The sequence below is a fragment of the Pristiophorus japonicus genome, unplaced genomic scaffold, assembly GCF_044704955.1.
Source record: "Pristiophorus japonicus isolate sPriJap1 unplaced genomic scaffold, sPriJap1.hap1 HAP1_SCAFFOLD_275, whole genome shotgun sequence".
Taxonomy (NCBI): domain Eukaryota; kingdom Metazoa; phylum Chordata; class Chondrichthyes; family Pristiophoridae; genus Pristiophorus; species Pristiophorus japonicus.
In genome coordinates, this window is record NW_027252505.1 from 403,965 (window position 1) to 428,695 (window position 24,731).

Below are 24,731 nucleotides of genomic sequence, written 5' to 3' on the forward strand. Positions count from 1 at the left end.
CAGACTGTTGTCAGGTAATCTCAGCATGTGGTCATTGGCAGTTCAGACTGTTGTCAGGCAATCTCAGCTTGTGGTCATTGGATCCTCAGACTGTTGTCAGGTAATCTCAGTTTGTGGTCATTGGATCCTCAGACTGTTGTCAGGCAATCTCAGCTTGTGGTCATTGGATCGTCAGACTGTTGTCAGGTAATCTCAGCGTGTGGTCATTGGATCCTCAGACTGTTGTCAGGCAATCTCAGCGTGTGGTCATTGGATCCTCAGACTGTTGTCAGGCAATCTCAGCTTGTGGTCATTGGATCCTCAGACTGTTGTCAGGCAATCTCAGCTTGTGGTCATTGGATCCTCAGACTGTTGTCAGGCAATCTCAGCTTGTGGTCATTGGATCCTCAGACTGTTGTCAGGCAATCTCAGCTTGTGGTCATTGGCAGCTCAGACTGTTGTCAGGCAATCTCAGCTTGTGGTCATTGGATCCTCAGACTGTTGTCAGGTAATCTCAGCGTGTGGTCATTGGATCCTCAGACTGTTGTCAGGTAATCTCAGCGTGTGGTCATTGGATCCTCAGACTGTTGTCAGGCAATCTCAGCGTGTGGTCATTGGATCCTCAGACTGTTGTCAGGTAATCTCAGCTTGTGGTCATTGGATCCTCAGACTGTTGTCAGGCAATCTCCACTTGTGGTCATTGGCAGCTCAGACTGTTGTCAGTCAATCTCAGCTTGTGGTCATTGGATCCTCAGACTGTTGTCAGGTAATCTCAGCGTGTGGTCATTGGCAGCTCAGACTGTTGTCAGGCAATCTCAGCTTGTGGTCATTGGATCCTCAGACTGTTGTCAGGTAATCTCAGCTTGTGGACATTGGATCCTCAGACTGTTGTCAGGCAATCTCAGCTTGTGGTCATTGGATCCTCAGACTGTTGTCAGGTAATCTCAGCGTGTGGTCATTGGATCCTCAGACTGTTGTCAGGCAATCTCAGCGTGTGGTCATTGGATCCTCAGACTGTTGTCAGGTAATCTCAGCTTGTGGTCATTGGATCCTCAGACTGTTGTCAGGTAATCTCAGCTTGTGGTCATTGGCAGCTCAGACTGTTGTCAGGCAATCTCAGCTTGTGGTCATTGGATCCTCAGACTGTTGTCAGGCAATCTCAGCTTGTGGTCATTGGATCCTCAGACTGTTGTCAGGTAATCTCAGCTTGTGGTCATTGGATCCTCAGACTGTTGTCAGGCAATCTCAGCTTGTGGTCATTGGCAGCTCAGACTGTTGTCAGTCAATCTCAGCTTGTGGTCATTGGATCCTCAGACTGTTGTCAGGTAATCTCAGCATGTGGTCATTGGCAGTTCAGACTGTTGTCAGGCAATCTCAGCTTGTGGTCATTGGATCCTCAGACTGTTGTCAGGTAATCTCAGTTTGTGGTCATTGGATCCTCAGACTGTTGTCAGGCAATCTCAGCTTGTGGTCATTGGATCGTCAGACTGTTGTCAGGTAATCTCAGCGTGTGGTCATTGGATCCTCAGACTGTTGTCAGGCAATCTCAGCGTGTGGTCATTGGATCCTCAGACTGTTGTCAGGCAATCTCAGCTTGTGGTCATTGGATCCTCAGACTGTTGTCAGGCAATCTCAGCTTGTGGTCATTGGATCCTCAGACTGTTGTCAGGCAATCTCAGCTTGTGGTCATTGGATCCTCAGACTGTTGTCAGGCAATATCAGCTTGTGGTCATTGGCAGCTCAGACTGTTGTCAGGCAATCTCAGCTTGTGGTCATTGGATCCTCAGACTGTTGTCAGGTAATCTCAGCGTGTGGTCATTGGATCCTCAGACTGTTGTCAGGTAATCTCAGCGTGTGGTCATTGGATCCTCAGACTGTTGTCAGGCAATCTCAGCTTGTGTTCATTGGATCCTCAGACTGTTGTCAGGTAATCTCAGCTTGTGGTCATTGGATCCTCAGACTGTTGTCAGGCAATCTCAGCTTGTGGTCATTGGATCCTCAGGCTGTTGTCAGGCAATCTCAGCTTGTGGTCATTGGATCCTCAGACTGTTGTCAGGTAATCTCAGCTTGTGGTCATTGGATCCTCAGACTGTTGTCAGGCAATCTCAGCTTGTGGTCATTGGATCCTCAGACTGTTGTCAGGCAATCTCAGCTTGTGGTCATTGGATCCTCAGACTGTTGTCAGGCAATCTCAGCTTGTGGTGATTGGATCCTCAGACTGTTGTCAGGTAATCTCAGCTTGTGGTCATTGGATCCTCAGACTGTTGTCAGGCAATCTCAGCTTGTGGTCATTGGCAGCTCAGACTGTTGTCAGGTAATCTCAGCTTGTGGTCATTGGATCCTCAGACTGTTGTCAGGTAATCTCAGCGTGTGGTCATTGGCAGCTCAGACTGTTGTCAGTCAATCTCAGCGTGTCGTCATTGGATCCTCAGACTGTTGTCAGGTAATCTCAGCGTGTGGTCATTGGCAGCTCAGACTGTTGTCAGGCAATCTCAGCGTGTGGCCATTGGATCCTCAGACTGTTGTCAGGCAATCTCAACTTGTGGTCATTGGATCCTCAGACTGTTGTCAGGTAATCTCAGCTTGTGGTCATTGGATCCTCAGACTGTTGTCAGGTAATCTCAGCTTGTGGTCATTGGATCCTCAGACTGTTGTCAGGCAATCTCAGCTTGTGGTCATTGGATCCTCAGACTGTTGTCAGGTAATCTCAGCGTGTGGTCATTGGATCCTCAGACTGTTGTCAGGTAATCTCATCTTGTGGTCATTGGATCCTCAGACTGTTGTCAGGTAATCTCAGCGTGTGGTCATTGGATCCTCAGACTGTTGTCAGGCAATCTCAGCTTGTGGTCATTGGATCCTCAGACTGTTGTCAGGCAATCTCAGCTTGTGGTCATTGGATCCTCAGACTGTTGTCAGGTAATCTCAGCTTGTGGTCATTGGATCCTCAGACTGTTGTCAGGTAATCTCAGCTTGTGGTCATTGGATCCTCAGACTGTTGTCAGGCAATCTCAGCTTGTGGTCACTGGATCCTCAGACTGTTGTCAGGTAATCTCAGCGTGTGGTCATTGGATCCTCAGACTGTTGTCAGGCAATCTCAGCGTGTGGTCATTGGATCCTCAGACTGTTGTCAGGTAATCTCAGCTTGTGGTCATTGGATCCTCAGACTGTTGTCAGGTAATCTCAGCGTGTGGTCATTGGATCCTCAGACTGTTGTCAGGCAATCTCAGCTTGTGGTCATTGGATCCTCAGACTGTTGTCAGGCAATCTCAGCTTGTGGTCATTGGATCCTCAGACTGTTGTCAGGCAATCTCAGCTTGTGGTCATTGGATCCTCAGACTGTTGTCAGGCAATCTCAGCTTGTGGTCATTGGCAGCTCAGACTGTTGTCAGGCAATCTCAGCTTGTGGTCATTGGATCCTCAGACTGTTGTCAGGTAATCTCAGCGTGTGGTCATTGGATCCTCAGACTGTTGTCAGGTAAAGTCAGCGTGTGGTCATTGGATCCTCAGACTGTTGTCAGGTAATCTCAGCTTGTGGTCATTGGATCCTCAGACTGTTGTCAGGCATTCTCAGCTTGTGGTCATTGGATCCTCAGACTGTTGTCAGACAATCTCAGCTTGTGGTCATTGGATCCTCAGACTGTTGTCAGGCAATCTCATGTTGTGGTCATTGGATCCTCAGACTGTTGTCAGGTAATCTCAGCTTGTGGTCATTGGATCCTCAGACTGTTGTCAGGCAATCTCAGCTTGTGGTCATTGGATCCTCAGACTGTTGTCAGTCAATCTCAGCTTGTGGTCATTGGATCCTCAGACTGTTGTCAGGTAATCTCAGCTTGTGGTCATTGGATCCTCAGACTGTTGTCAGGCAATCTCAGCTTGTGGTCATTGGATCCTCAGACTGTTGTCAGGCAATCTCAGCTTGTGGTCATTGGATCCTCAGACTGTTGTCAGGCAATCTCAGCTTGTGGTCATTGGATCCTCAGACTGTTGTCAGGCAATCTCAGCTTGTGGTCATTGGCAGCTCAGACTGTTGTCAGGCAATCTCAGCTTGTGGTCATTGGATCCTCAGACTATTGTCAGGTAATCTCAGCGTGTGGTCATTGGATCCTCAGACTGTTGTCAGGTAAAGTCAGCATGTGGTCATTGGATCCTCAGACTGTTGTCAGGTAATCTCAGCTTGTGGTCATTGTATCCTCAGACTATTGTCAGGCAATCTCAGCTTGTGGTCATTGGATCCTCAGACTGTTGTCAGACAATCTCAGCTTGTGGTCATTGGATCCTCAGACTGTTGTCAGACAATCTCAGCTTGTGGTCATTGGATCCTCAGACTGTTGTCAGGTAATCTCAGCTTGTGGTCATTGGATCCTCAGACTGTTGTCAGCCAATCTCAGATTGTGGTCATTGGATCCTCAGACTGTTGTCAGGCAATCTCAGCTTGTGGTCATTGGATCCTCAGACTGTTGTCAGGTAATCTCAGCTTGTGGTCATTGGATCCTCAGACTGTTGTCAGGCAATCTCAGCTTGTGGTCATTGGATCCTCAGGCTGTTGTCAGGCAATCTCAGCTTGTGGTCATTGGATCCTCAGACTGTTGTCAGGTAATCTCAGCTTGTGGTCATTGGATCCTCAGACTGTTGTCAGGCAATCTCAGCTTGTGGTCATTGGATCCTCAGACTGTTGTCAGGCAATCTCAGCTTGTGGTCATTGGATCCTCAGACTGTTGTCAGGCAATCTCAGCTTGTGGTGATTGGATCCTCAGACTGTTGTCAGGTAATCTCAGCTTGTGGTCATTGGAGGCTCAGACTGTTGTCAGGTAATCTCAGCTTGTGGTCATTGGATCCTCAGACTGTTGTCAGGTAATCTCAGCTTGTGGTCATTGGCAGCTCAGACTGTTGTCAGGCAATCTCAGCTTGTGGTCATTGGATCCTCAGACTGTTGTCAGGCAATCTCAGCTTGTGGTGATTGGATCCTCAGACTGTTGTCAGGTAATCTCAGCTTGTGGTCATTGGAGGCTCAGACTGTTGTCAGGTAATCTCAGCTTGTGGTGATTGGATCCTCAGACTGTTGTCAGGTAATCTCAGCTTGTGGTCATTGGCAGCTCAGACTGTTGTCAGGCAATCTCAGCTTGTGGTCATTGGATCCTCAGACTGTTGTCAGGCAATCTCAGCTTGTGGTGATTGGATCCTCAGACTGTTGTCAGGTAATCTCAGCTTGTGGTCATTGGATCCTCAGACTGTTGTCAGGCAATCTCAGCTTGTGGTCATTGGCAGCTCAGACTGTTGTCAGTCAATCTCAGCTTGTGGTCATTGGATCCTCAGACTGTTGTCAGGTAATCTCAGCATGTGGTCATTGGCAGTTCAGACTGTTGTCAGGCAATTTCAGCTTGTGGTCATTGGATACTCAGACTGTTGTCAGGTAATCTCAGTTTGTGGTCATTGGATCCTCAGACTGTTGTCAGGCAATCTCAGCGTGTGGTCATTGGATCCTCAGACTGTTGTCAGGTAATCTCAGCGTGTGGTCATTGGATCCTCAGACTGTTGTCAGGTAATCTCATCTTGTGGTCATTGGATCCTCAGACTGTTGTCAGGTAATCTCAGCGTGTGGTCATTGGATCCTCAGACTGTTGTCAGGCAATCTCAGCTTGTGGTCATTGGATCCTCAGACTGTTGTCAGGCAATCTCAGCTTGTGGTCATTGGATCCTCAGACTGTTGTCAGGTAATCTCAGCTTGTGGTCATTGGATCCTCAGACTGTTGTCAGGTAATCTCAGCTTGTGGTCATTGGATCCTCAGACTGTTGTCAGGCAATCTCAGCTTGTGGTCACTGGATCCTCAGACTGTTGTCAGGTAATCTCAGCGTGTGGTCATTGGATCCTCAGACTGTTGTCAGGCAATCTCAGCGTGTGGTCATTGGATCCTCAGACTGTTGTCAGGTAATCTCAGCTTGTGGTCATTGGATCCTCAGACTGTTGTCAGGTAATCTCAGCGTGTGGTCATTGGATCCTCAGACTGTTGTCAGGCAATCTCAGCTTGTGGTCATTGGATCCTCAGACTGTTGTCAGGCAATCTCAGCTTGTGGTCATTGGATCCTCAGACTGTTGTCAGGCAATCTCAGCTTGTGGTCATTGGATCCTCAGACTGTTGTCAGGCAATCTCAGCTTGTGGTCATTGGCAGCTCAGACTGTTGTCAGGCAATCTCAGCTTGTGGTCATTGGATCCTCAGACTGTTGTCAGGTAATCTCAGCGTGTGGTCATTGGATCCTCAGACTGTTGTCAGGTAAAGTCAGCGTGTGGTCATTGGATCCTCAGACTGTTGTCAGGTAATCTCAGCTTGTGGTCATTGGATCCTCAGACTGTTGTCAGGCATTCTCAGCTTGTGGTCATTGGATCCTCAGACTGTTGTCAGACAATCTCAGCTTGTGGTCATTGGATCCTCAGACTGTTGTCAGGCAATCTCATGTTGTGGTCATTGGATCCTCAGACTGTTGTCAGGTAATCTCAGCTTGTGGTCATTGGATCCTCAGACTGTTGTCAGGCAATCTCAGCTTGTGGTCATTGGATCCTCAGACTGTTGTCAGTCAATCTCAGCTTGTGGTCATTGGATCCTCAGACTGTTGTCAGGTAATCTCAGCTTGTGGTCATTGGATCCTCAGACTGTTGTCAGGCAATCTCAGCTTGTGGTCATTGGATCCTCAGACTGTTGTCAGGCAATCTCAGCTTGTGGTCATTGGATCCTCAGACTGTTGTCAGGCAATCTCAGCTTGTGGTCATTGGATCCTCAGACTGTTGTCAGGCAATCTCAGCTTGTGGTCATTGGCAGCTCAGACTGTTGTCAGGCAATCTCAGCTTGTGGTCATTGGATCCTCAGACTATTGTCAGGTAATCTCAGCGTGTGGTCATTGGATCCTCAGACTGTTGTCAGGTAAAGTCAGCATGTGGTCATTGGATCCTCAGACTGTTGTCAGGTAATCTCAGCTTGTGGTCATTGTATCCTCAGACTATTGTCAGGCAATCTCAGCTTGTGGTCATTGGATCCTCAGACTGTTGTCAGACAATCTCAGCTTGTGGTCATTGGATCCTCAGACTGTTGTCAGACAATCTCAGCTTGTGGTCATTGGATCCTCAGACTGTTGTCAGGTAATCTCAGCTTGTGGTCATTGGATCCTCAGACTGTTGTCAGCCAATCTCAGATTGTGGTCATTGGATCCTCAGACTGTTGTCAGGCAATCTCAGCTTGTGGTCATTGGATCCTCAGACTGTTGTCAGGTAATCTCAGCTTGTGGTCATTGGATCCTCAGACTGTTGTCAGGCAATCTCAGCTTGTGGTCATTGGATCCTCAGGCTGTTGTCAGGCAATCTCAGCTTGTGGTCATTGGATCCTCAGACTGTTGTCAGGTAATCTCAGCTTGTGGTCATTGGATCCTCAGACTGTTGTCAGGCAATCTCAGCTTGTGGTCATTGGATCCTCAGACTGTTGTCAGGCAATCTCAGCTTGTGGTCATTGGATCCTCAGACTGTTGTCAGGCAATCTCAGCTTGTGGTGATTGGATCCTCAGACTGTTGTCAGGTAATCTCAGCTTGTGGTCATTGGAGGCTCAGACTGTTGTCAGGTAATCTCAGCTTGTGGTCATTGGATCCTCAGACTGTTGTCAGGTAATCTCAGCTTGTGGTCATTGGCAGCTCAGACTGTTGTCAGGCAATCTCAGCTTGTGGTCATTGGATCCTCAGACTGTTGTCAGGCAATCTCAGCTTGTGGTGATTGGATCCTCAGACTGTTGTCAGGTAATCTCAGCTTGTGGTCATTGGAGGCTCAGACTGTTGTCAGGTAATCTCAGCTTGTGGTGATTGGATCCTCAGACTGTTGTCAGGTAATCTCAGCTTGTGGTCATTGGCAGCTCAGACTGTTGTCAGGCAATCTCAGCTTGTGGTCATTGGATCCTCAGACTGTTGTCAGGCAATCTCAGCTTGTGGTGATTGGATCCTCAGACTGTTGTCAGGTAATCTCAGCTTGTGGTCATTGGATCCTCAGACTGTTGTCAGGCAATCTCAGCTTGTGGTCATTGGCAGCTCAGACTGTTGTCAGTCAATCTCAGCTTGTGGTCATTGGATCCTCAGACTGTTGTCAGGTAATCTCAGCATGTGGTCATTGGCAGTTCAGACTGTTGTCAGGCAATTTCAGCTTGTGGTCATTGGATACTCAGACTGTTGTCAGGTAATCTCAGTTTGTGGTCATTGGATCCTCAGACTGTTGTCAGGCAATCTCAGCGTGTGGTCATTGGATCGTCAGACTGTTGTCAGGTAATCTCAGCGTGTGGTCATTGGATCCTCAGACTGTTGTCAGGAAATCTCAGCGTGTGGTCATTGGATCCTCAGACTGTTGTCAGGTAATCTCAGCTTGTGGTCATTGGATCCTCAGACTGTTGTCAGGTAATCTCAGCGTGTGGTCATTGGATCCTCAGACTGTTGTCAGGCAATCTCAGCTTGTGGTCATTGGATCCTCAGACTGTTGTCAGGCAATCTCAGCTTGTGGTCATTGGATCCTCAGACTGTTGTCAGGCAATCTCAGCTTGTGGTCATTGGATCCTCAGACTGTTGTCAGGTAATCTCAGCGTGTGGTCATTGGATCCTCAGACTGTTGTCAGGTAATCTCAGCGTGTGGTCATTGGATCCTCAGACTGTTGTCAGGCAATCTCAGCGTGTGGTCATTGGATCCTCAGACTGTTGTCAGGTAATCTCAGCTTGTGGTCATTGGATCCTCAGACTGTTGTCAGGCAATCTCCACTTGTGGTCATTGGCAGCTCAGACTGTTGTCAGTCAATCTCAGCTTGTGGTCATTGGATCCTCAGACTGTTGTCAGGTAATCTCAGCGTGTGGTCATTGGCAGCTCAGACTGTTGTCAGGCAATCTCAGCTTGTGGTCATTGGATCCTCAGACTGTTGTCAGGCAATCTCAGCTTGTGGTCATTGGATCCTCAGACTGTTGTCAGGTAATCTCAGCTTGTGGTCATTGGATCCTCAGACTGTTGTCAGGCAATCTCAGCTTGTGGTCATTGGATCCTCAGGCTGTTGTCAGGCAATCTCAGCTTGTGGTCATTGGATCCTCAGACTGTTGTCAGGTAATCTCAGCTTGTGGTCATTGGATCCTCAGACTGTTGTCAGGCAATCTCAGCTTGTGGTCATTGGATCCTCAGACTGTTGTCAGGCAATCTCAGCTTGTGGTCATTGGATCCTCAGACTGTTGTCAGGCAATCTCAGCTTGTGGTGATTGGATCCTCAGACTGTTGTCAGGTAATCTCAGCTTGTGGTCATTGGAGGCTCAGACTGTTGTCAGGTAATCTCAGCTTGTGGTCATTGGATCCTCAGACTGTTGTCAGGTAATCTCAGCTTGTGGTCATTGGCAGCTCAGACTGTTGTCAGGCAATCTCAGCTTGTGGTCATTGGATCCTCAGACTGTTGTCAGGCAATCTCAGCTTGTGGTCATTGGATCCTCAGACTGTTGTCAGGTAATCTCAGCTTGTGGTCATTGGATCCTCAGACTGTTGTCAGGCAATCTCAGCTTGTGGTCATTGGCAGCTCAGACTGTTGTCAGTCAATCTCAGCTTGTGGTCATTGGATCCTCAGACTGTTGTCAGGTAATCTCAGCATGTGGTCATTGGCAGTTCAGACTGTTGTCAGGCAATCTCAGCTTGTGGTCATTGGATCCTCAGACTGTTGTCAGGTAATCTCAGTTTGTGGTCATTGGATCCTCAGACTGTTGTCAGGCAATCTCAGCTTGTGGTCATTGGATCGTCAGACTGTTGTCAGGTAATCTCAGCGTGTGGTCATTGGATCCTCAGACTGTTGTCAGGCAATCTCAGCGTGTGGTCATTGGATCCTCAGACTGTTGTCAGGCAATCTCAGCTTGTGGTCATTGGATCCTCAGACTGTTGTCAGGCAATCTCAGCTTGTGGTCATTGGATCCTCAGACTGTTGTCAGGCAATCTCAGCTTGTGGTCATTGGATCCTCAGACTGTTGTCAGGCAATCTCAGCTTGTGGTCATTGGCAGCTCAGACTGTTGTCAGGCAATCTCAGCTTGTGGTCATTGGATCCTCAGACTGTTGTCAGGTAATCTCAGCGTGTGGTCATTGGATCCTCAGACTGTTGTCAGGTAATCTCAGCGTGTGGTCATTGGATCCTCAGACTGTTGTCAGGCAATCTCAGCGTGTGGTCATTGGATCCTCAGACTGTTGTCAGGTAATCTCAGCTTGTGGTCATTGGATCCTCAGACTGTTGTCAGGCAATCTCCACTTGTGGTCATTGGCAGCTCAGACTGTTGTCAGTCAATCTCAGCTTGTGGTCATTGGATCCTCAGACTGTTGTCAGGTAATCTCAGCGTGTGGTCATTGGCAGCTCAGACTGTTGTCAGGCAATCTCAGCTTGTGGTCATTGGATCCTCAGACTGTTGTCAGGTAATCTCAGCTTGTGGACATTGGATCCTCAGACTGTTGTCAGGCAATCTCAGCTTGTGGTCATTGGATCCTCAGACTGTTGTCAGGTAATCTCAGCGTGTGGTCATTGGATCCTCAGACTGTTGTCAGGCAATCTCAGCGTGTGGTCATTGGATCCTCAGACTGTTGTCAGGTAATCTCAGCTTGTGGTCATTGGATCCTCAGACTGTTGTCAGGTAATCTCAGCTTGTGGTCATTGGCAGCTCAGACTGTTGTCAGGCAATCTCAGCTTGTGGTCATTGGATCCTCAGACTGTTGTCAGGCAATCTCAGCTTGTGGTCATTGGATCCTCAGACTGTTGTCAGGTAATCTCAGCTTGTGGTCATTGGATCCTCAGACTGTTGTCAGGCAATCTCAGCTTGTGGTCATTGGCAGCTCAGACTGTTGTCAGTCAATCTCAGCTTGTGGTCATTGGATCCTCAGACTGTTGTCAGGTAATCTCAGCATGTGGTCATTGGCAGTTCAGACTGTTGTCAGGCAATCTCAGCTTGTGGTCATTGGATCCTCAGACTGTTGTCAGGTAATCTCAGTTTGTGGTCATTGGATCCTCAGACTGTTGTCAGGCAATCTCAGCTTGTGGTCATTGGATCGTCAGACTGTTGTCAGGTAATCTCAGCGTGTGGTCATTGGATCCTCAGACTGTTGTCAGGCAATCTCAGCGTGTGGTCATTGGATCCTCAGACTGTTGTCAGGCAATCTCAGCTTGTGGTCATTGGATCCTCAGACTGTTGTCAGGCAATCTCAGCTTGTGGTCATTGGATCCTCAGACTGTTGTCAGGCAATCTCAGCTTGTGGTCATTGGATCCTCAGACTGTTGTCAGGCAATATCAGCTTGTGGTCATTGGCAGCTCAGACTGTTGTCAGGCAATCTCAGCTTGTGGTCATTGGATCCTCAGACTGTTGTCAGGTAATCTCAGCGTGTGGTCATTGGATCCTCAGACTGTTGTCAGGTAATCTCAGCGTGTGGTCATTGGATCCTCAGACTGTTGTCAGGCAATCTCAGCGTGTGGTCATTGGATCCTCAGACTGTTGTCAGGTAATCTCAGCTTGTGGTCATTGGATCCTCAGACTGTTGTCAGGCAATCTCCACTTGTGGTCATTGGCAGCTCAGACTGTTGTCAGTCAATCTCAGCTTGTGGTCATTGGATCCTCAGACTGTTGTCAGGTAATCTCAGCGTGTGGTCATTGGCAGCTCAGACTGTTGTCAGGCAATCTCAGCTTGTGGTCATTGGATCCTCAGACTGTTGTCAGGTAATCTCAGCTTGTGGACATTGGATCCTCAGACTGTTGTCAGGCAATCTCAGCTTGTGGTCATTGGATCCTCAGACTGTTGTCAGGTAATCTCAGCGTGTGGTCATTGGATCCTCAGACTGTTGTCAGGCAATCTCAGCGTGTGGTCATTGGATCCTCAGACTGTTGTCAGGTAATCTCAGCTCGTGGTCATTGGATCCTCAGACTGTTGTCAGGTAATCTCAGCGTGTGGTCATTGGATCCTCAGACTGTTGTCAGGCAATCTCAGCTTGTGGTCATTGGATCCTCAGACTGTTGTCAGGCATTCTCAGCTTGTGGTCATTGGATCCTCAGACTGTTGTCAGGCAATCTCAGCTTGTGGTCATTGGATCCTCAGACTGTTGTCAGGCAATCTCAGCTTGTGGTCATTGGCAGCTCAGACTGTTGTCAGTCAATCTCAGCTTGTGGTCATTGGATCCTCAGACTATTGTCAGGTCATCTCAGCGTGTGGTCATTGGATCCTCAGACTGTTGTCAGGTAAAGTCAGCATGTGGTCATTGGATCCTCAGACTGTTGTCAGGTAATCTCACCTTGTGGTCATTGGATCCTCAGACTGTTGTCAGGCAATCTCAGCTTGTGGTCATTGGATCCTCAGACTGTTGTCAGACAATCTCAGCTTGTGGTCATTGGATCCTCAGACTGTTGTCAGGCAATCTCAGCTTGTGGTCATTGGATCCTCAGACTGTTGTCAGGTAATCTCAGCTTGTGGTCATTGGATCCTCAGACTGTTGTCAGGCAATCTCAGCTTGTGGTCATTGGATCCTCAGACTGTTGTCAGGCAATCTCAGCTTGTGTTCATTGGATCCTCAGACTGTTGTCAGGTAATCTCAGCTTGTGGTCATTGGATCCTCAGACTGTTGTCAGGCAATCTCAGCTTGTGGTCATTGGATCCTCAGGCTGTTGTCAGGCAATCTCAGCTTGTGGTCATTGGATCCTCAGACTGTTGTCAGGTAATCTCAGCTTGTGGTCATTGGATCCTCAGACTGTTGTCAGGCAATCTCAGCTTGTGGTCATTGGATCCTCAGACTGTTGTCAGGCAATCTCAGCTGGTGTTCATTGGATCCTCAGACTGTTGTCAGGTAATCTCAGCTTGTGGTCATTGGATCCTCAGACTGTTGTCAGGCAATCTCAGCTTGTGGTCATTGGATCCTCAGGCTGTTGTCAGGCAATCTCAGCTTGTGGTCATTGGATCCTCAGACTGTTGTCAAGTAATCTCAGCTTGTGGTCATTGGATCCTCAGACTGTTGTCAGGCAATCTCAGCTTGTGGTCATTGGATCCTCAGACTGTTGTCAGGCAATCTCAGCTTGTGGTCATTGGATCCTCAGACTGTTGTCAGGCAATCTCAGCTTGTGGTGATTGGATCCTCAGACTGTTGTCAGGTAATCTCAGCTTGTGGTCATTGGATCCTCAGACTGTTGTCAGGTAATCTCAGCTTGTGGTCATTGGATCCTCAGACTGTTGTCAGGTAATCTCAGCATGTGGTCATTGGCAGCTCAGACTGTTGTCAGGCAATCTCAGCTTGTGGTCATTGGATCCTCAGACTGTTGTCAGGTAATCTCAGTTTGTGGTCATTGGATCCTCAGACTGTTGTCAGGCAATCTCAGCTTGTGGTCATTGGATCGTCAGACTGTTGTCAGGTAATCTCAGCGTGTGGTCATTGGTTCCTCAGACTGTTGTCAGGCAATCTCAGCGTGTGGTCATTGGATCCTCAGACTGTTGTCAGGTAATCTCAGCTTGTGGTCATTGGATCCTCAGACTGTTGTCAGGTAATCTCAGCGTGTGGTCATTGGATCCTCAGACTGTTGTCAGCCATTCTCAGCTTGTGGTCATTGGATCCTCAGACTGTTGTCAGGCAATCTCAGCTTGTGGTCATTGGATCCTCAGACTGTTGTCAGGCAATCTCAGCTTGTGGTCATTGGATCCTCAGACTGTTGTCAGGCAATCTCAGCTTGTGGTCATTGGAACGTCAGACTGTTGTCAGGTAATCTCAGCGTGTGGTCATTGGATCCTCAGACTGTTGTCAGGCAATCTCAGTTTGTGGTCATTGGATCCTCAGACTGTTGTCAGGCAATCTCAGCTTGTGGTCATTGGATCCTCAGACTGTTGTCAGGTAATCTCAGCGTGTGGTCATTGGATCCTCAGACTGTTGTCAGGCAATCTCAGCTTGTGGTCATTGGATCCTCAGACTGTTGTCAGGTAATCTCAGCGTGTGGTCATTGGATCCTCAGACTGTTGTCAGGCAATCTCAGCGTGTGGTCATTGGATCCTCAGACTGTTGTCAGGTAATCTCAGCTTGTGGTCATTGGATCCTCAGACTGTTGTCAGGTAATCTCAGCGTGAGGTCATTGGATCCTCAGACTGTTGTCAGCCAATCTCAGCTTGTGGTCATTGGATCCTCAGACTGTTGTCAGGCAATTTCAGCTTGTGGTCATTGGATCCTCAGACTGTTGTCAGGCAATCTCAGCTTGTGGTCATTGGATCCTCAGACTGTTGTCAGGCAATCTCAGCTTGTGGTCATTGGCAGCTCAGACTGTTGTCAGGCAATCTCAGCTTGTGGTCATTGGATCCTCAGACTGTTGTCAGGTAATCTCAGCGTGTGGTCATTGGATCCTCAGACTGTTTTCAGACAATCTCAGCTTGTGGTCATTGGATCCTCAGACTGTTGTCAGGCAATCTCAGCTTGTGGTCATTGGCAGCTCAGACTGTTGTCAGGCAATCTCAGCTTGTGGTCATTGGATCCTCAGACTGTTGTCAGGTAATCTCAGCGTGTGGTCATTGGATCCTCAGACTGTTGTCAGGTAATCTCAGCGTGTGGTCATTGGATCCTCAGACTGTTGTCAGGCAATCTCAGCGTGTGGTCATTGGATCCTCAGACTGTTGTCAGGTAAACTCAGCTTGTGGTCATTGGATCCTCAGACATTTGTCAGGCAATCTCCACTTGTGGTCATTGGCAGCTCAGACTGTTGTCAGTCAATCTCAGCTTGTGGTCATTGGATCCTCAGACTGTTGTCAGGTAATCTCAGCTTGTGGTCATTGGCAGCTCAGACTGTTGTCAGGCAATCTCAGCTTGTGGTCATTGGATCCTCAGACTGTTGTCAGGTAATCTCAGCTTGTGGTCATTGGATCCTCAGACTGTTGTCAGGCAATCTCAGCTTGTGGTCATTGGATCCTCAGACTGTTGTCAGGTAATCTCAGCGTGTGGTCATTGGATCCTCAGACTGTTGTCAGGCAATCTCAGCGTGTGGTCATTGGATCCTCAGACTGTTGTCAGGTAATCTCAGCTTGTGGTCATTGGATCCTCAGACTGTTGTCAGGTAATCTCAGCGTGTGGTCATTGGATCCTCAGACTGTTGTCAGGCAATCTCAGCTTGTGGTCATTGGATCCTCAGACTGTTGTCAGGCAATCTCAGCTTGTGGTCATTGGATCCTCAGACTGTTGTCAGGCAATCTCAGCTTGTGGTCATTGGATCCTCAGACTGTTGTCAGGCAATCTCAGCTTGTGGTCATTGGCAGCTCAGACTGTTGTCAGGCAATCTCAGCTTGTGGTCATTGGATCCTCAGACTGTTGTCAGGTAATATCAGCGTGTGGTCATTGGATCCTCAGACTGTTGTCAGGTAAAGTCAGCATGTGGTCATTGGATCCTCAGACTGTTGTCAGGTAATCTCAGCTTGTGGTCATTGGATCCTCAGACTGTTGTCAGGCAATCTCAGCTTGTGATCATTGGATCCTCAGACTGTTGTCAGACAATCTCAGCTTGTGGTCATTGGATCCTCAGACTGTTGTCAGGCAATCTCAGCTTGTGGTCATTGGATCCTCAGACTGTTGTCAGGCAATCTCAGCTTGTGGTCATTGGATCCTCAGACTGTTGTCAGGCAATCTCAGCTTGTGGTCATTGGATCCTCAGACTGTTGTCAGGTAATCTCAGCTTGTGGTCATTGGATCCTCAGACTGTTGTCAGGCAATCTCAGCTTGTGGTCATTGGATCCTCAGGCTGTTGTCAGGCAATCTCAGCTTGTGGTCATTGGATCCTCAGACTGTTGTCAGGTAATCTCAGCTTGTGGTCATTGGATCCTCAGACTGTTGTCAGGTAATCTCAGCTTGTGCTCATTGGATCCTCAGACTGTTGTCAGGCAATCTCAGCTTGTGGTCATTGGATCCTCAGACTGTTGTCAGGCAATCTCAGCTTGTGGTGATTGGATCCTCAGACTGTTGTCAGGTAATCTCAGCTTGTGGTCATTGGAGGCTCAGACTGTTGTCAGGTAATCTCAGCTTGTGGTCATTGGATCCTCAGACAGTTGTCAGGTAATCTCAGCTTGTGGTCATTGGCAGCTCAGACTGTTGTCAGGCAATCTCAGCTTGTGGTCATTGGATCCTCAGACTGTTGTCAGGTAATCTCAGCGTGTGGTCATTGGATCCTCAGAATGTTGTCAGGCAATCTCAGCGTGTGGTCATTGGATCCTCAGACTGTTGTCAGGCAATCTCCGCTTGTGGTCATTGGCAGCTCAGACTGTTGTCAGGCAATCTCAGCTTGTGGTGATTGGATCCTCAGACTGTTGTCAGGTAATCTCAGCTTGTGGTCATTGGATCCTCAGACTGTTGTCTGGCAATCTCAGCTTGTGGTCATTGGCAGCTCAGACTGTTGTCAGTCAATCTCAGCTTGTGGTCATTGGATCCTCAGACTGTTGTCAGGTAATCTCAGCATGTGGTCATTGGCAGCTCAGACTGTTGTCAGGCAATCTCAGCTTGTGGTCATTGGATCCTCAGACTGTTGTCAGGTAATCTCAGTTTGTGGTCATTGGATCCTCAGACTGTTGTCAGGCAATCTCAGCTTGTGGTCATTGGATCGTCAGACTGTTGTCAGGTAATCTCAGCTTGTGGTCATTGGATCCTCAGACTGTTGTCAGGCAATCTCAACGTGTGGTCATTGGATCCTCAGACTGTTGTCAGGCAATCTCAGCTTGTGGTCATTGGATCCTCAGACTGTTGTCAGGCAATCTCAGCTTGTGGTCATTGGCAGCTCAGACTGTTGTCAGGCAATCTCAGCTTGTGGTCATTGGATCCTCAGACTGTTGTCAGGTAATCTCAGCGTGTGGTCATTGGATCCTCAGACTGTTGTCAGGTAATCTCAGCGTGTGGTCATTGGATCCTCAGACTGTTGTCAGGTAATCTCAGCTTGTGGTCATTGGATCCTCAGACTGTTGTCAGGCAATCTCAGCTTGTGGTCATTGGATCCTCAGACTGTTTTCAGACAATCTCAGCTTGTGGTCATTGGATCCTCAGACTGTTGTCAGGCAATCTCAGCTTGTGGTCATTGGATCCTCAGACTTTTGTCAGGCAATCTCAGCTTGTGGTCATTGGATCCTCAGACTGTTGTCAGGCAATCTCAGCTTGTGGTCATTGGATCCTCAGACTGTTGTCAGGCAATCTCAGCTTGTGGTCATTGGATCCTCAGACTGTTGTCAGGCAATCTCAGCTTGTGGTCATTGGATCCTCAGACTGTTGTCAGGCAATCTCAGCTTGTGGTCATTGGATCCTCAGATTGTTGTCAGGCAATCTCAGCTTGTGGTCATTGGATCCTCAGACTGTTGTCAGGCAATCTCAGCTTGTGGTCATTGGATCCTCAGACTGTTGTCAGGCAATCTCAGCTTGTGGTCATTGGATCCTCAGACTGTTGTCAGGCAATCTCAGCTTGTGGTCATTGGATCCTCAGACTGTTGTCAGACAATCTCAGCTTGTGGTCATTGGATCCTCAGACTGTTGTCAGGCAATCTCAGCTTGTGGTCATTGGATCCTCAGACTGTTGTCAGGTAATCTCAGCTTGTGGTCATTGGATCCTCAGACTGTTGTCAGGTAATCTCAGCTTGTGGTCATTGGATCCTCAGACTGTTGTCAGGCAATCTCAGCGTGTGGTCATTGGATCCTCAGACTGTTGTCAGGTAATCTCAGCTTGTGGTCATTGGATCCTCAGACTGTTGTCAGGTAATCTCAGCTTGTGGTCATTGGCAGCTCAGACTTTTGTCAGGCAATCTCAGCTTGTGGTCATTGGATCCTCAGACTGTTGTCAGGCAATCTCAGCTTGTGGTCATTGGATCCTCAGACAGTTGTCAGGTAATCTCAGCTTGTGGTCATTGGCAGCTCAGACTGTTGTCAGGCAATCTCAGCTTGTGGTCATTGGATCCTCAGACTGTTGTCAGGTAATCTCAGCGTGTGGTCATTGGATCCTCAGAATGTTGTCAGGCAATCTCAGCGTGTGGTCATTGGATCCTCAGACTGTTGTCAGGCAATCTCCGCTTGTGGTCATTGGCAGCTCAGACTGTTGTCAGGCAATCTCAGCTTGTGGTGATTGGATCCTCAGACTGTTGTCAGGTAATCTCAGCTTGTGGTCATTGGATCCTCAGACTGTTGTCTGGCAATCTCAGCTTGTGGTCATTGGCAGCTCAGACTGTTGTCAGTCAATCTCAGCTTGTGGTCATTGGATCCTCAGACTGTTTACAGGTAATCTCAGCATGTGGTCATTGGCAGCTCAGACTGTTGTCAGGCAATCTCAGCTTGTGGTCATTGGATCCTCAGACTGTTGTCAGGTAATCTCAGTTTGTGGTCATTGGATCCTCAGACTGTTGTCAGGCAATCTCAGCTTGTGGTCATTGGATCGTCAGACTGTTGTCAGGTAATCTCAGCTTGTGGTCATTGGATCCTCAGACTGTTGTCAGGCAATCTCAACGTGTGGTCATTGGATCCTCAGACTGTTGTCAGGTAATCTCAGCTTGTGGTCATTGGATCCTCAGACTGTTGTCAGGTAATCTCAGCGTGTGGTCATTGGATCCTCAGACTGTTGTCAGCCAATCTCAGCTTGTGGTCATTGGATCCTCAGACTGTTGTCAGGCAATCTCAGCTTGTGGTCATTGGATCCTCAGACTGTTGTCAGGCAATCTCAGCTTGTGGTCATTGGATCCTCAGACTGTTGTCAGGCAATCTCAGCTTGTGGTCATTGGCAGCTCAGACTGTTGTCAGGCAATCTCAGCTTGTGGTCATTGGATCCTCAGACTGTTGTCAGGTAATCTCAGCGTGTGGTCATTGGATCCTCAGACTGTTGTCAGGTAATCTCAGCGTGTGGTCATTGGATCCTCAGACTGTTGTCAGGTAATCTCAGCTTGTGGTCATTGGATCCTCAGACTGTTGTCAGGCAATCTCAGCTTGTGGTCATTGGATCCTCAGACTGTTTTCAGACAATCTCAGCTTGTGGTCATTGGATCCTCAGACTGTTGTCAGGCAATCTCAGCTTGTGGTCATTGGATCCTCAGACTTTTGTCAGGCAATCTCAGCTTGTGGTCATTGGATCCTCAGACTGTTGTCAGGCAATCTCAGCTTGTGGTCATTGGATCCTCAGACTGTTGTCAGGCAATCTCAGCTTGTGGTCATTGGATCCTCAGACTGTTGTCAGGCAATCTCAGCTTGTGGTCATTGGATCCTCAGACTGTTGTCAGGCAATCTCAGCTTGTGGTCATTGGATCCTCAGATTGTTGTCAGGCAATCTCAGCTTGTGGTCATTGGATCCTCAGACTGTTGTCAGGCAATCTCAGCTTGTGGTCATTGGATCCTCAGACTGTTGTCAGGCAATCTCAGCTTGTGGTCATTGGATCCTCAGACTGTTGTCAGGCAATCTCAGCTTGTGGTCATTGGATCCTCAGACTGTTGTCAGCCAATCTCAGCTTGTGGTCATTGGATCCTCAGACTGTTGTCAGGCAATCTCAGCTTGTGGTCATTGGATCCTCAGACTGTTGTCAGGTAATCTCAGCTTGTGGTCATTGGATCCTCAGACTGTTGTCAGGTAATCTCAGCTTGTGGTCATTGGATCCTCAGACTGTTGTCAGGCAATCTCAGCGTGTGGTCATTGGATCCTCAGACTGTTGTCAGGTAATCTCAGCTTGTGGTCATTGGATCCTCAGACTGTTGTCAGGTAATCTCAGCTTGTGGTCATTGGCAGCTCAGACTTTTGTCAGGCAATCTCAGCTTGTGGTCATTGGATCCTCAGACTGTTGTCAGGCAATCTCAGCTTGTGGTCATTGGAGGCTCAGACTGTTGTCAGGTAATCTCAGCGTGTGGTCATTGGATCCTCAGACTGTTGTCAGGTAATCTCAGCTTGTGGTCATTGGATCCTCAGACTGTTGTCAGGTAATCTCAGCGTGTGGTCATTGGATCCTCAGAATGTTGTCAGGCAATCTCAGCGTGTGGTCATTGGATCCTCAGACTGTTGTCAGGCAATCTCCGCTTGTGGTCATTGGCAGCTCAGACTGTTGTCAGGCAATCTCAGCTTGTGGTCATTGGATCCTCAGACTGTTGTCAGGCAATCTCAGCGTGTGGTCATTGGATCCTCAGACTGTTGTCAGGCAATCTCAGCTTGTGGTCATTGGATCCTCAGACTGTTGTCAGGTAATCTCAGCCTGTGGTCATTGGATCCTCAGACTGTTGTCAGGTAATCTCAGCGTGTGGTCATTGGAGGCTCAGACTGTTCTCAGGCAATCTCAGCTTGTGGTCATTGGATCCTCAGACTTTTCTCAGGCAATCTCAGCTTGTGGTCATTGGATCCTCAGACTGTTGTCAGGTAATCTCAGCCTGTGGTCATTGGATCCTCAGACTGTTGTCAGGTAATCTCAGCTTGTGGTCATTGGATCCTCAGACTGTTGTCAGGCAATCTCAGCTTGTGGTCATTGGATCCTCAGACTGTTGTCAGGTAATCTCAGCCTGTGGTCATTGGATCCTCAGACTGTTGTCAGGTAATCTCAGCGTGTGGTCATTGGATCCTCAGACTGTTGTCAGGCAATCTCAGCTTGTGGTCATTGGATCCTCAGACTGTTGTCAGGCAATCTCAGCTTGTGGTCATTGGATCCTCAGACTGTTGTCAGGCAATCTCAGCTTGTGGTCATTGGATCCTCAGACTGTTGTCAGGTAATCTCAGCTTGTGGTGATTGGATCCTCAGACTGATGTCAGGCAATCTCAGCTTGTGGTCATTGGATCCTCAGACTGCTGCCATCGTGGCCGTAGTTACCAATGTTCAAAGGACTTTCCAGGGCATCACAACACTCCAGGAGTTTGTTCATCAACAGACCTGCTCCCTGAAGGCTCTCTGTGGATATGGCCTCCTGCTGAGCACACTTACCCCCCTCCTCCTCCCTCCTCCTCCCTCTTCCAGCAGATGTACTGCTCTGCTTGGCCTCTGCTCACTCTCCCAGTCATGCTCAAAGCCAAGAGGAAACCCTACAAGGCCACTTATGCCTGGAAGCAACTGGTTTGTGCACAAGCCTTTACGTTACCAAAAGGTAATTCAGCACCAGACAGACCGCTCCATGTGGAATATTGAAACTTTTAACCAGTATGGAAAACATCCAAACCATAGAATTTCAGCAACTTACAGAAGAAATAATCCACCAACTAACCCGCAAGTATTTTATGATACATTTAAATAGCGCTGGTGGTGGTGTCCCTCATACAGTTGAACGTGCTATCACTGAGTCCATCTATTTCTACCTCCGTAACATCGCCCAACTCCACCCCTACCTCAGCTCATCTACTGCTGAAGCCCTCATCCATGCCTTTGTTAACTCTAGACTTGACTATTTCAACACACTCCTGGCTGGCCTCCCACGTCATGTGCTCCATAAATTCATCCAAAAGTCTGCTGCCGTGTCCTAACTCGCAACAAGTCTCGCTCACCTATCAGCCACTGTGCTGACCCGTGTCCTAACTCGCATCGACTCCGCTCACCTTTCACCCCCTGTGCTCGCTGACCCCTGTCCTAACTCGCACCAAGTCCCAATCACCCATCACCCCCTGTGCTCGCTGACCCATGTCCTACCTCGCACCAAGACCCATTCACCCATCACCCCCTGTGCTCACTGACCTGTGTCCTAACTCGCACTAAGTCCCACTCACCCATCACCCCGTGCTGACCCGTGTCCTAACTCACACCAAGACCCATTCACCCATCACCCCCTGTGCTCACTGACCTGTGTCCTAACTCACACCAAGTCCCACTCACCCATCACCCCGTGCTGACCCGTGTCCTAACTCACACCAAGTCCCGTTCACCCATCACCCGCTGTGCTCACTGACCTGTGTCCTAACTCACACTAAGTCCCGCTCACCCATCACCCGCTGTGCTCACTGACCTGTGTCCTAACTCGCACCAAGTCCCGCTCACCCATCACATACTGTGCTGACGCGTGTCAGCATTGTAACCAATGTAACCCCACTTTTTCAAAAAAGGAGGGAGAGAGAAAACAGGGAATTATAGACCGGTCAGCCTGACCTCAGTAGTGGGTAAAATGATGGAATCAATTATTAAGGATGTCACAGCAGCGCATTTGGAAAGAGGTGACATGATAGGTCCAAGTCAGCATGGATTTGTGAAAGGGAAATCATGCTTGACAAATCTTCTGGAATTTTTTGGGGATGTTTCCAGTAGAGTGGACAAGGGAGAACCAGTTGATGTGGTGTATTTGGACTTTCAGAAGGCTTTCGACAAGGTCCCACACAAGAAATTAATGTGCAAAGTTAGAGCACATGGGATTGGGGGTAGTGTGCTGACGTGGATTGCGAACTGGTTGTCAGACAGGAAGCAAAGAGTAGGAGTAAATGGGTACTTTTCAGAATGGCAGGCAGTGACTAGTGGGGTACCACAAGGTTCTGTGCTGGGGCCCCAGCTGTTTACATTGTACATTAATGATTTAGATGAGGGGATTAAATGTAGCATCTCCAAATTAGGATGACACTAAGTTGGGTGGCAGTGTGAACTGCGCGGAGGATGCTATGAAGCTGCAGAGTGACTTGGATAGGTTAGGTGAGTGGGCAAATGCATGGCAGATGAAGTATAATGTGGATAAATGTGAGGTTATCCACTTTGGTGGTAAAAACAGAGAGACAGACTATTATCTGAATAGTGACAGATTAGGAAAAGGGGAGGTGCAACGAGACCTGGGTGTCATGGTACATCAGTCATTGAAGGTTGGCATGCAGGTACAGCAGGCGGTTAAGAAAGCAAATGGCATGTTGGCCTTCATAGCGAGGGGATTTGAATACAGGGGCAGGGAGGTGTTACTACAGTTGTACAGGGCCTTGGTGAGGCCACACCTGAAGTATTGTGTACAGTTTTGGTCTCCTAACTTGAGGAAGGACATTCTTGCTATTGAGGGAGTGCAGCGAAGGTTCACCAGACTGATTCCCGGGATGGCGGGACTGACATATCAAGAAAGACTGGATCAACTGGGATTGTATTCACTGGAGTTCAGAAGAATGAGAGGGAATCTCATCGAAACGTTTAAAATTCTGACAGGTTTAGACAGGTTAGATGCAGGAAGAATGTTCCCAATGTTGGGGAAGTCCAGAACCAGGGGTCACAGTCTAAGGATAAGGACCGAGATGAGGAGAAACATCTTCACCCAGAGAGTGGTGAACCTGTGGAATTCTCTACCACAGAAAGTAGTTGAGGCCAATTCACTAAATATATTCAAAAAGGAGTTAGATGTAGTCCTTACTACTAGGGGGATCAAGAGGCATGGTGAGAAAGCAGGAACGGGGTACTGAAGTTTCATGTTCATCCATGAACTCATTGAATGGCGGTGCAGGCTAGAAGGGCCGAATGGCCTACTCCTGCACCTATTTTCTATGTTTCTATGTTTAAGTCCCGTTCCCCCATCACCCCCTGTGCTCACTGACCATGTCCTTACTCGCACCAAGTCCTGTTCACCCATCACCCCCTGTGCTCACTGACCGGGTCCTAACTCGCACCAAGTCCTGTTCACCCATCACCCGCTGTGCTCGCTGACCTACATTGGCTCTCGGTTGAGTAATGCCTAAAATTGTTTTTTTTTTTCCTTGGTCCTCTTTTACTGAATTCTAAAATCCTCCCAACCCTCAGGCTTACTTCTCCCTTCGGCAACATTATAAGCCTCTTCCTTTAATCTAATACTATCTTTAACTTCCCTTGTTAGCCACGGTTGGACTACGTTTCCCGTAGGGATTTTATTCCTTAAGCGAATTTATATTTGTTGTGAATTATTTCTTTAAATGTTTGCCATTGCTTAACTACCGTCAAATCTTTTAAAGTCGTTTCCCAATCTACCTCAGCCCACTCGCCCCTCATACCTACGTAATTTGCTTTGGTCAGATTTAAGACCCTAATTTTAGACAAAAGTTGGCCGTCAGTTAGTTGTAAGAAACCTCCTTCTTGGAGCTTTATGAAAAATGAGACAAACCAAATAAATAAGCACTTGATGCCCGTGTTTAGTCTAAAGAGGAACAGGGTGCAACAGAGGAAGTGACCTGAAAGAGTGAAAGATCAACAAGGGACAAGGTCTTTGAGCAATGCCCAAATGGGATCAGTTATTGAAAGCACATTTACATCAATCCTTTGAAAAGAAGTATGATTGCAGTAAGATTGCCTACCTTGTGGGAAGAGACCAGTGAAGGAGTCTAGAGACGGAGCAGCAAAGCTCCCAGCGATACACAACACTCTGAGGTCTCAGTCATTACTCTGCACAAAGTAACTGACGTAGTCTCTTGTGAAAGCACAGGACAGGCAAGCTTCCTCTTCCCTTTCAACTCAGGGGTCAGACATCATTGGTGCTGTGCCTGTTCGAGCTGAGATAGAATATTGGCTCAATAAATAAAACACAGGGCAGCTCAAAATGGGAACTTATCAAGCTCAAAAACATTTAGGGGTGGGAGGCAAAGGGGTTAGTCTTGGTCATTTAAATGTTACTGGAGGATCTCAAATGGCAGAGCTCATGGTAAATGGGAGAAGCTGCTGTTTGATAATGAAAGGAGTGTTTACCATGAAGTGCCAGAGTTGAAATTCAGGGGTTCCAGCCCCACGACAGAACAGGGACAGAGCAGATCTCCCGGCCATCTCTAGCCATAAACACTGACGCTGCCCCAAATCCCAGGGATGGGTTCATTCGCACGTTTGGGTGATTCCATCAGA

General features: G+C 48.2%; 1 protein-coding gene across 1 annotated transcript in view; it reads right to left on the minus strand.

Annotated features, from left to right (window-relative positions):
- Window positions 1–24,268, minus strand: part of LOC139247614 (uncharacterized) — a 98,466-nt gene extending 74,198 nt beyond the window's left edge. Inside the window, exon 1 of the mRNA XM_070871687.1 lies at window positions 24,194–24,268. The gene's annotated coding sequence lies outside the window, so the exon portion shown is untranslated. The remainder of the gene's footprint in view (window positions 1–24,193) is intronic.
- Window positions 24,269–24,731: the final 463 nt, after the last annotated feature.